At 49.1% G+C, this 10,557-nt stretch overlaps 1 protein-coding gene across 1 annotated transcript in view; it reads right to left on the bottom strand.

Annotated features, from left to right (window-relative positions):
* The window catches only part of LOC122798602 (1-aminocyclopropane-1-carboxylate synthase-like protein 1), a 2,974,588-nt gene that overhangs the window by 1,847,490 nt on the left and 1,116,541 nt on the right, over positions 1–10,557 (bottom strand). The gene's annotated exons all lie outside the window — the stretch shown is intronic.

Raw genomic sequence — 10,557 nt, 5'->3', positions numbered from 1 at the left:
AGGTGTAATGAGAATTACATTGCTCTTCAACCGTTCAGTTTTCTGTATGAATTTAGGAATTAGAAGAGTTGTGGGGTAGGCATAGAGCTGACCGGGGGGAGCCAATCGTGGAGTAGATAATCCCTCAGTGATTCCACCACTGAAGGGATTATGACAAAGAAGCTGCTGCACTTGTTGTTTATGGGAGGATGCAAAAAGGACTACAGCAAGGATGGCTCCACTGACTGAAAATCATATCTGCCACTTTCTTGTTGAGAGACCACTTGTGAAATAGAAGAATGGACCTACTCAGTTTGTCTGCTAACACACTGGACTTCCCCGGAATGTTCATTGCTATCAGAAAGTGGTTGATGGAAATCACCCATTGCCACTCTCTAAGGGTTTCTTGACACAAGGGATAATTGTTTGCTGATGTATCAAACTACCAACATGCTGTCTGCCTGGATTGCAAATGTCCAGAAAGGAAAGAAATGTCTCTGAATGTCTGCAACACTAAGAGCACTGCTCTCATTTCCAGAAATCCATATGCGTGTTGGGCTCTTCAGGGGACCAAGTGCCTAGACTGTCTTCACCAGAAAGTGCCCACCTACCCAATCTGAGAAGCATCCATGGTCACTATAGCCTTGAGCTGAGTGAGGATGAAAGAACGGCCTTGTAAAATATGATCTGTTCGAATCCACCAACAAAGGTATCTCTCTTGCATGCCTGAGTGATTCTTATTTTTGTTGACATATGATGACAAATATCGACCACTGTGTCACTAACATCCACTGAAGAATTCTCATGTGAAATCTTGCTAAAGGAACTAGGATTATGGCTGCTGACACTGACCCTAAGGCTTGTAGGATCAAACAAGCTGAAATTTTGGTACTGCAAATTATTTTCCTGACCTGGAACCTGATGATCTGCACTCTTGAAAGAGGAAGTGAACCTGTCATTGATGTCATGTTGAATATCACTCCTATGAATTCCAGTGTTTGAGTTAGTTGCAACTGAGCTTTTTGTAGTTTATGGTTACTTCCAGTTGGTAACAAGTCCAGAATACCTGATTCCTTGCTTTTATTAGTAGATGCTTGGATGAGGCAGTAATGAGCCAGTCATCTAAGTATGGAAACACTAAGAATCCCGGCAGTCTCAAATGAGCTACTACCACTGCCATGCCTTTGGTGAACACCCTGGGGCTGTGGTGAGGCCAAAGGGCAGTGCTCTGAACTGATAGTGACTAGCTCCCATATGAATTGATAGTGACTGGCTCCCAGCTGGAAGCGTAAATACCTTTTGGATTGTCTGTTCATTTTTATGTGATAGTATGCATCCTGAAGGTCTATCAAGCACATCCAGTAGTCCTTGCCCAGGAACGGCAAAATGGACTGAACCGTGACCATCCAAAACTTTGTATGTCGAGATCCAAAATTGGTCTACAGTCCCCTATTTTCTTTGGCACTAAAAATAATCTTGATTAAGTTCCAGATTCTATCTGGTCGGGGGGACCTCTTGGATGACGCTTTTCTAGCAGCTTTTGTATTTTTAGTGCTGCTGCTTTCCTCTGATTATGTGGAACAGTGGGAGATTTGCATATAGATGGTGGTGGAAGGGGAAAAGGGAATTATATAACCTCTGGAAATAATCCTCTGCACCCACATATCTTTTGTGATACCTAGCCCGGCTCTCTCGTGCAGGGATAAATGACCCCCAATTGCCCCTAGAGATGGACAGCTGGGCCTCCTTGCAAGAAAGCTGACAGGGTCTATTGGAGAAAGAATCTCTGGCTCTGGAGGCCTCCTCTGCCATCTGGGCATCGTCATCCACTGGAATTCCCCCCACTGCCCTTGGGGGAACTATCTCCACCTGGAACTTGGGAAGGACCCTGGGACTTCTTGAACCACATTTTTCGTCCAACACGTGAAGTGTGCCAAGTAGTTCAGTGACCTAAATGCAACAGCCACTGAAGCACACACATACTTCTAAATCTTTCCAACGTCCTAGACTCTCTGTTAGGGAATGGACAGAGGAACTCTGTTCAGCTAGTTCCTTCTTGGTGGCCAATGCCACTACCATAGCATCTACGGGCATCCCCCTTACTGCTGAACTCCCTCGCTACAGGTGAAGCTAGACTCTGATCTGGTCTCTTGGAGACTGGCTCAAGTGAGTCAGGCTCCTTCCACTCCCACATAGAGATCAACTGAATGAGCTCATCGATGGGCAGATTTACCCAGGAGGTAGCTGAGCTGGCTGCAAAAGTAAGTCTCCAGAAATATTGATTCCTCCGGTGAAGGGTTATCAGAGGACCAACCACCTCTCTGCTTAAGGATTTCAAGGACGCCTCCAAATGAGACGTCTTGAAGAGGTGATCTTGAGGACCCTTCTCCATCAAAATGAATGGCTCCTGAAGGGAGTCCAAGTGTCCTCTTGCACTTCCTCTTCCTAGGGACTCCCTTGGTGGGATGCCCCTGTTAAGTGTCAGAAGAGATCATAATATCCTGCCGGGTGGACTGCAGACTTTCAGCTGGTTGCCCCTGTGGCACAGAATGAGGAGGCTCAAGATGCAGTTACATATGGGATCCAGATGGAAGATCTGAGGGGGAGGGTCCATCCATCCTACCAGACCAGAAAACACTCTCTTCACTACCTCAAAGTCAGATCGCTCTGAGAAAAAGGTAGATAACGGATCTGAGAAGCCAGGCTTCTAGCCTACTGCTTTCCTTTGCCCCAAAAGCAATCTCCCTGAGGCAGAAGACGGAGCTGAGCTGTCCAGTGCCAAGGCCCCGACAAGGACGCTTCAGCTCAGAGAGTTGTCAGGATATGAAGATGTCGGAGCTGGTGCACTCAGAGACTACTTTGGATCCGAAGACAGAAGCACCTTCGGATCCAAGTCAGATGGATCAAGGGACTTTGAAATGATCTGTCGGATCAGAGAAAGAGCCGTCATAGTGAAATGATCCAGCAGATCAGAGAAGGAGCCGTCATAGGAAGTGTGGTGGAAGGACGGGCATCCTGACCCAAGGGGGTAGGAACCAGGAGAACACCGATCTGTATCTGTGCCGAGAGGAATCTCCTCATCATTCTGTCCACATCTTCTTCTGTCAAACTTCTAGAAGAATGAGATGAAGTGAGGGAAGGTGACCTGGAGCAGAGTCTCTACAAGAAGAGGGAAGGTACTCTTGAAGGAACTGGATCTAAGGAAGAACAGCACCTTGTCCTAGGCAAAAATGTTGAATCAGAAGTAGGATCGGAGGAATTTTTGGTCAGATCCGTCGGACGTTTGATTGGTACAGACTTAATTTCCAACTTGAGTTTTCATGGCTGTTCTAAAGATGGCGTCAACAATGAAGAAGGCCTCAGAGACCATCTGAAAAGCTCTTTATCTTTAAATATGGGGCACTGAGACACAGAAATAGCTTCACCAAAAGAAGAAAGAAGTGAACTTTTCAATATTAATTTGTTCTTCCTGACGGCTATTGACCATGGATTGAAATTTTTACAAATGGAGCAACCAATCTGGAGGTGATCTGAGCCCAAACAGTACACACATAAGTTATGGGCATTGGATAAGGACAATATGTGCCCACACTTTTGACACTTTTTAAAACCAGAGGGCCGTTTATCACACATACTGAAAAAATAACAATAAGGAAAGATTTCTTCATTTGCGCGCGCGTGTGTGTGTGTGTGTGTGTGTGTATATATATATATATATATATATATATATATATATATATATATATATATATGTGTGTGTGTGTGTGTGTGTGTGTGTGTGTGTGTGTGTGTATACACACACATAAAACCCTCAAACACAAACTGGTACAGCGACAGAAGAAAGGTGCACAGAACAGTCTCAAATATCACTTCAGAACAGGAATCCAGAACTGATGAAATCACTGAGTGAAACTGGTTGCACTGTTGCATCACTTTGTTTTAGCCAGAATGCTAGATTGTTGGATTACCTCATTATTTGGAAAATAAATTTTCTGTTATTTTTCTGACTCTCGTTAGGACATTTTCTTATTGGTTTACTATACCAAGAGATTTTTGCTGCATATTTCATTATTAAGTGGTTACTACTTCTGGAGTGCTGGATTGTTGTCTTCACGTGATAAATATATATATGTATATATATATATATATATATATATATATATATATATATATATATATATATATATATATATATATATATATACATATATATACATATATATATATATACATATATATATAGAGAGAGAGAGAGGGATACTAGCTACGGTATCAAGAATACAGGATAGTGTAATAGGAAGGAAAAATTGAAAGAAAGGGGAAAGTTAAAAACTATCGACTTATGGTAAGTTAGAAATACACCAAGTGTGATGGGAAGGGAGAAAGATTAACAGGAAATATAAGGAGCAACCACTTATCTTTACAAGAAATAACTCAAGAGCTCAGGCTGACCACGTCTATTAACAAAAGCGGAAAACAAGATCTGAGGTATGTTAGGGGTTGGTATATTATGGGTAAGGGAGGGGCTTGAGAGCTTTTTGGTGATCACAAGCTACAGTAGCAGCCAAGTCAGATCCAAGGATCATGTCCAAATCCATATGTTGAGGATAGAATGAAAAATGACATCATCAGATCAGATGTGTTGTTTAAAGGTATATTATAGTCCCGAGATAGTCCACAAAAACACAACACTCCTAATTTTCAAATAGCAATAAAACATCAAGGAAACTTGTCTGCCTAGCAAAGGAAAACCAAGGCAACAGAAGATTCTTGAAAGCCTCTGAGAAGCATGTGAAGCTCCCAGCCCAGCTAAGTGGAATTTTGTAAATAATTCTATGTCATTTGTGAGCATTAATATGATTAGTATGCTAGTCTTACAGATGTAAGAAACAATATGTTAAGTGGATATTAAACTACTGGTGCAGAAGTGTGTGTTGAATTAGAAGTTATGTACTCACCATAACGTTCCATCTGAGTAGGTGTCTTCATTTGTCTGCAACCTGTGGGTCTTGGATCCGATATCGGATCCGAGCCGGCAATTATTTATACAGCTATGGATCCGAGCTCCTAGCTCCTCCCCTCACCCATAATCCCCTGCCAACCCCAATTGACCTCAGATCAAGTTTGCCCTCTTATATACCTGAAACGGTATCCCAAAAAGGCAGGAATAATACTAATTCTTCTGAAGGCCAGGGGGAAGGAGGGGGGGATGGTTGCAGACAAATGAAGACACCTACTCAGATAGAACATTATGGTGAGTACATAACTTCTAAATCTGAAGTAGGGACTTCATTTGTCAGCAACCTGTGGGACAGAATCCCCAGCTACCTGAATCTTGGGCGGCCATCATGGAAGGATGTTCCAGAGCACTGCGGAGCCAAAGGATGCTCTACCTCTGGAGGTGGCGTCCAACCTGTAGTGGTGAATAAAGGTATGAGATGAGGCCCAAGTGGCTGCCGAGCAAATATCATCCAAAGGGACTCTAGATCTGAATGCAGTAGAAGTAGAAACGGAATGAGTAGAGTGAGCACGGACCCTTTGAGGTGCGGGCCTCCCAGAAGCCTCATAAGCTAGACAGATACATTGGGAAATCCAGTGTGATAAGGTGATCTTCGAAACAGCTTTACCCAAATTGAATTTAGAAAAGGAGACGAACAGCTGATCAGATTGTCTGTGACCAGCAGTTCTATGAATATAGAAACGCAGCTGCCTGTGCACATCTAACAAGTGCAGCTTGTATTTTCCTTTATTTTGGTAATTAGGGAAGAAAACAGGGAGATTGATGGACTGATTGATGTTGGTTTCTGAGGCCACCTTAGGTAGGAAGGATGGATTGGTCCTGAGGTACACTCTATCCTGATGAAAAACCAAATAAGGAGGTTTTACGGAAAGAACTTGAAGTTCTGAAACTCTTTTCGCAGAGGTGATGGCTAATAGGAAAGCTGTTTTCCAAGACAGGTATTTAAGGTCAGCAGAGGCAGCTGGTTCAAAGGGGGAAGCAGTCAAGGCTTGAAGAACTAGCGATAGATCCCAAGGGGGTATAGCTTCTCTGATCGGGGGCCTAAGCAAAAAGGTACCCTTGAGGAAGGTCTTACATAGTTTAGCTGACATCAAGGGACCAGTTTCGTGACCTACATGGTGATGTGAGATGGCTGCCAATTGTACCTTGACTGTCGAACAGCTAAAAAAAAAAAAAAACTGACGTCAGCGGAGCAGTAAAGGGGTCTACATTATGATGATCCGCCCAAACTGAAAAGCGCTTCCATTTACTGCGGTAAACCTTTCTGGTGGAAGGTTTATGCGCTGCCACCAAGATGGCTTTGACCAGAGAGGAGATACCGGGAGTCCTAATTAAGAGTGGAACTGGAGCAGCCAAGCCATTAGCTTCAGGCTGTCCAGGTTCGGAGTCGGCAAGCCTGATGGGTGGGAAATCAGATCCGGACTGGGATCTAGAATCCAGGGAGGATTCACCAAGTGAGACCACAGGTAAGGGAACCAAGTTTGTCGAGGCCAGAATGGGGCAATGAGGATCATCTTGCTCCCCAACCGAGAGGCTTTCTGTAACATCTTTAGCATCAGGGGAAGAGGAGGCTAGGCATAAAGTAGACCGGGCGGCCAAGCATGCACTAGAGCGTCTCTCGGGGCTTCCCCTGTTGGGGGAATCAGGGCGAAGAAGTTGTCGCATTTCGTATATGAGGGAGAGGCAAAAAGATCGCAGCAGGGTTGCCCCCATTTTGCAAAAATCTGCTTCATTACACGGGAGTTGAGAGACCACTCGTAAGGGGAAAGAACAGTGCGGCTGAGTTTGTCCGCCAGGATGTTGGACCGTCCCAGAATGTGCGTTGCAATTAGAAAGCGGTTGGTGGAGGTCGCCCATTCCCACACTCTCATAGCCTCTCGGCATAGAGGATAAGACCTGGTTCCCCCCTGTTTGCTGATATACCAGACAACTGACATGTTTTCCGTCTGTATCGCAATGGTTCCGACGGGAAGAAGGTTGTGAAGTGCTTGCAACGCTAACAGCACTGCCCTCATCTCCAGAACATTGATATGCAGGGAGGTCTCTTGAGTCGTTCCATGTGCCTTGGACTGTTCTGCCTGAGCAATGCCCCCCACCCGAGGCGAGAAGCGTCCGTGGTCACTGTGACTAGGGGATGTGGGGCGCCAAAGGGCCGACCTGTATGGAGGTCTGGGGAATGCAGCCACCATAACAGGGCCCTCCTGCAAGCTTTACTGATCGAGACAGGGTGATGAAGAGGGAGAAGCTGGAAGGACCACTGTACTTGAAGGGTCCACTGTAATACCCTCATGTTTAGGTGAGCGTATGGGAGAAGAGTAATCGCCGCTGCCATAGAGCCCAGTGCCCTCAGGACCAATTCCACGGGAGGAGCTTTTGATTGGAGGATGGCCCGCACATGAAGACTGAGGTTGTGTAGTCGTTCTGAGGTGAGGTAGGCTCGAAGACTTCTTGTATCCAACCTGGCCCATATGAAGTCTATCACTTGTGTTGGAGCAAGGGAGGACTTGTCCATATTGATCGTAACGCCTAACCGGGGGGCTAGGCGAAGAAAAAAATCTCTGGCTGAGCAGAGTAGATGCCTTGTTGGGGCGGTCAGGAGCCAGTCGTCCAGGTACGGGAAGACCTGCATTCCCTGGAGTCTCAGGTGGGCCGCTAACACTGCTAAAACTTTGGTGAACACCCTGGGGGCTGTGGTGAGGCCAAAGGGAAGGACCCTGAACTGATAGTGACTGGCTCCCAGCCGGAAGCGGAGAAACCTCCTGCATCGCCTGTCCATTAAGATGTGGTGGTACGCATCCTTGAGGTCTATACAGCACATCCAGTCGTTCTCCCGTAACAGGGTGAGAATGGATTGAAGAGTGACCATTCGGAATTTCTCCTTGGTTACTGCCAGGTTCAAAAGGGAGAGGTCTAGGATTGGTCTTAGGTCCCCCGTCTTTTTTGGCACCAGAAAGAACCTGGAGTAAAACCCTAATCCGGGCTGGTCTGGGGGGACGGGTTGGATGGCCCTTTTTTCAAGCAGCTGCCGGATTTCCACGGCTGCAGCCTCCCTCTGACCGGGTGGTACATCGGGGAGGTTCTTGAGTCTGGGGACATGAAGCATAGGGATTTTGTAACCTCTGGATATAATCCAAAGCACCCAGCGGTCTGACGTAATGGACTCCCTTGCCGCCAGTGCCTTGAGAAACGCCCCCCCTACTGCCTCCCGAGTGGAGCAGTTGGGCAACCCTTCAGGGCTGTTGCGTGGGCCAATCAGAGAAGGATTCTCTAGACCCAAAATTTCTCGGTGCCCCTCTGCCTCTAGGGCGGCATCCTCCCTGTCCTCCTCTGCCAAGGAAGGACTGGTTGTCTGGAGCAGGTTGGGAATGCTGCGATTTCCGGAACCACATCTTCTTCTGTCCCTTTTGGTTCTTGGAAAAGGACCTCTGGGGAGCAGAGAAGCGGACTCCGACGGCAGACAGTGTCTTCCCGTCCTTCTCGCTCTGGACAAGTGTCTCGCGAACGGTTTTGCAAAATAAGGCAGAACCATCAAAGGGGGCATTCGCAAAGGACGCCTTAAAGGGCTCCGCGAAGTCACAATGTCAGAGCCAGGCCTGGTGCCTCATCACTAGGCCCGCTCCACTGGCTCTAGCGGCTCCCTCAGTAGAGTGAGACAGAAGCCGCATAGAGGTGTTGGAAACAGATCTGGGAGTGGCCATACGAGTGGAGTACAATTGCTTGTCCTCCGCCGACATGGACTCCGGGGGGGAAGCAGCTTATTCTTTCATAAGATCGCGCTGCATCCTGATGACGTGCCATGTAGTTCAGAGACCTTACCGAGAAGGTCACTGAACTGAATACCCGCTTCCCAAGGCGATCCAACAATCGAGACTCCTTGCTCGGAGGATGGACCGAGGGACTCTCCTGAGCCAGTTCCCTCTTAGTGGCTGCCGCCATCAACATGGCATCTACAGGGGGACCCTTGCTCCAGTGGGGATGGTCTGCGGGGGGGCTCAATATCCTGTCCGGGCGCATGGGAATAGGCTCCACAGTGTCTGGCTCCTTCCACGCCCTAGTGGTCACAAGGTCCACCAAGGGGTTGGCCGGAGGGGACACCCAAGAGGTAGAAGGGCCTGCTTCGAATGCCTCCAGGAACACGGACTCGTCAGAGAAAGCCTTGGGGGCAGACCACCCCCCCCCCCGAGCTTAAGCATTTCCATGATGTCTCCAAAGGAGACATCCTCGGGGGGTGATCTTGGGGAGCCTTCCCCTTCATCCAAGTCCGTGTCCTCTGTTAAGGACTCGGGGGAGTCCACGTGCCTCCTCTTACACTTGTGCTTGCGAGGCACATCCTCGGGGGGGCTGTCCGAGGAGGTCTCGCCAGCAATGTCCTGTTCCAAAGGAACAACCTGGGACATTGAAGCAGGCTGTCCCTGTGGCCGGGTGATGGAAGCCTGGCCCAGCAGAGAGGGAGTGCAGGGTGGAGCCGAGACAAGGGTCGGGGGTCTGGATGCTCTCGACAGAGCCCTCTCCACGACATCGAAGGCCGAGGGGGAGCCGCTCTCCCTGGGCTCCAAGAGCCGACTCCCACTCAGATCCGATGAAGGGATCGGAACCGGCGCCGAGACCATCGGATCCGAGGGACCAGTGTGCTCTGACCTGGACGGAGCCCAAGGCACACTTAATCCCTCGGATCCGAAGCTCGGGCCCCGGCTCCGAGAGGTCGGATCCGACAATGGAACCGACAGACTCGAGGGTAGCGTCGGATCCGAAGTACCCAGTACTGTCGGCGCCGACCCACCCCCGGCTCCAACACTGCCTGGCTCCATGCGCTCCAAACCCGAGAAGCGGGTCGGAGAAGGAGCTATCGGAGCAAAAAAGGGTGTCGAGCTCCCCCCCAAAGGGGGGGAGGTAGGAGCACTCCCATCTGCAGCTGGGCCTGGATGGACCTTCTCATCATCCGGTCCAAGTCTGCGTCAGACAGGCTGTAGGTGGATCTCAACGAGGCCACAGAGGCAGGCCTGGAGTGCCGCCTCGATGACCTTGACGGAGATCGGGTCTCCTCCTCAGGTCCCGGGGAGAAGCAAGGTGATCGGAGCCGAGGAGGAGGAGACCTGGAAGCCGTGGAGGGAGAAGCCCGCTTAGCTGGGGGGCCGAAGCGGAGGCCTCGGCCCGCCGCTTGTGGCGCTTCTCCCTCCGTTTCTCCCTCCTGGCCTCCCTATCCTCCGGCGCTTTAGTGGGAGTTTGAACCCCGGCTGGAGGAAAGGGGGCAGGAGTGGCTACCACCACGAACTGGGGAAGTGCCACGGGAGTGGCGGAGGCCGAAGCCGACTCCGGGGGCAAAAGTCCCGCCAGGACCAGCTTCGACCTCTGCTCTTTCAGTGCCCTGGGGTTGAACCCTGCACAAATTGTGCATCCTGAGGACAGGTGTTCAACCTCGAGGCACCGAACGCACTGAGTGTGGCCATCCGCCGGTGAAAGCTTATGGCCACACTCGGTGCACTTAGAAAAGATGGGCTTTGGGGCCTCTGACATTTTCTAAGGAAAGGACTACACACGCGCACCAGGCCCCAAAACAC

Source organism: Protopterus annectens, chromosome 3.part1 (assembly GCF_019279795.1).
Source record: "Protopterus annectens isolate FY-2018-M chromosome 3.part1, PAN1.0, whole genome shotgun sequence".
In the NCBI taxonomy this organism is placed as follows: Eukaryota; Metazoa; Chordata; order Ceratodontiformes; family Protopteridae; genus Protopterus; species Protopterus annectens.
This window is presented reverse-complemented; position numbering and strand designations above follow the sequence as displayed.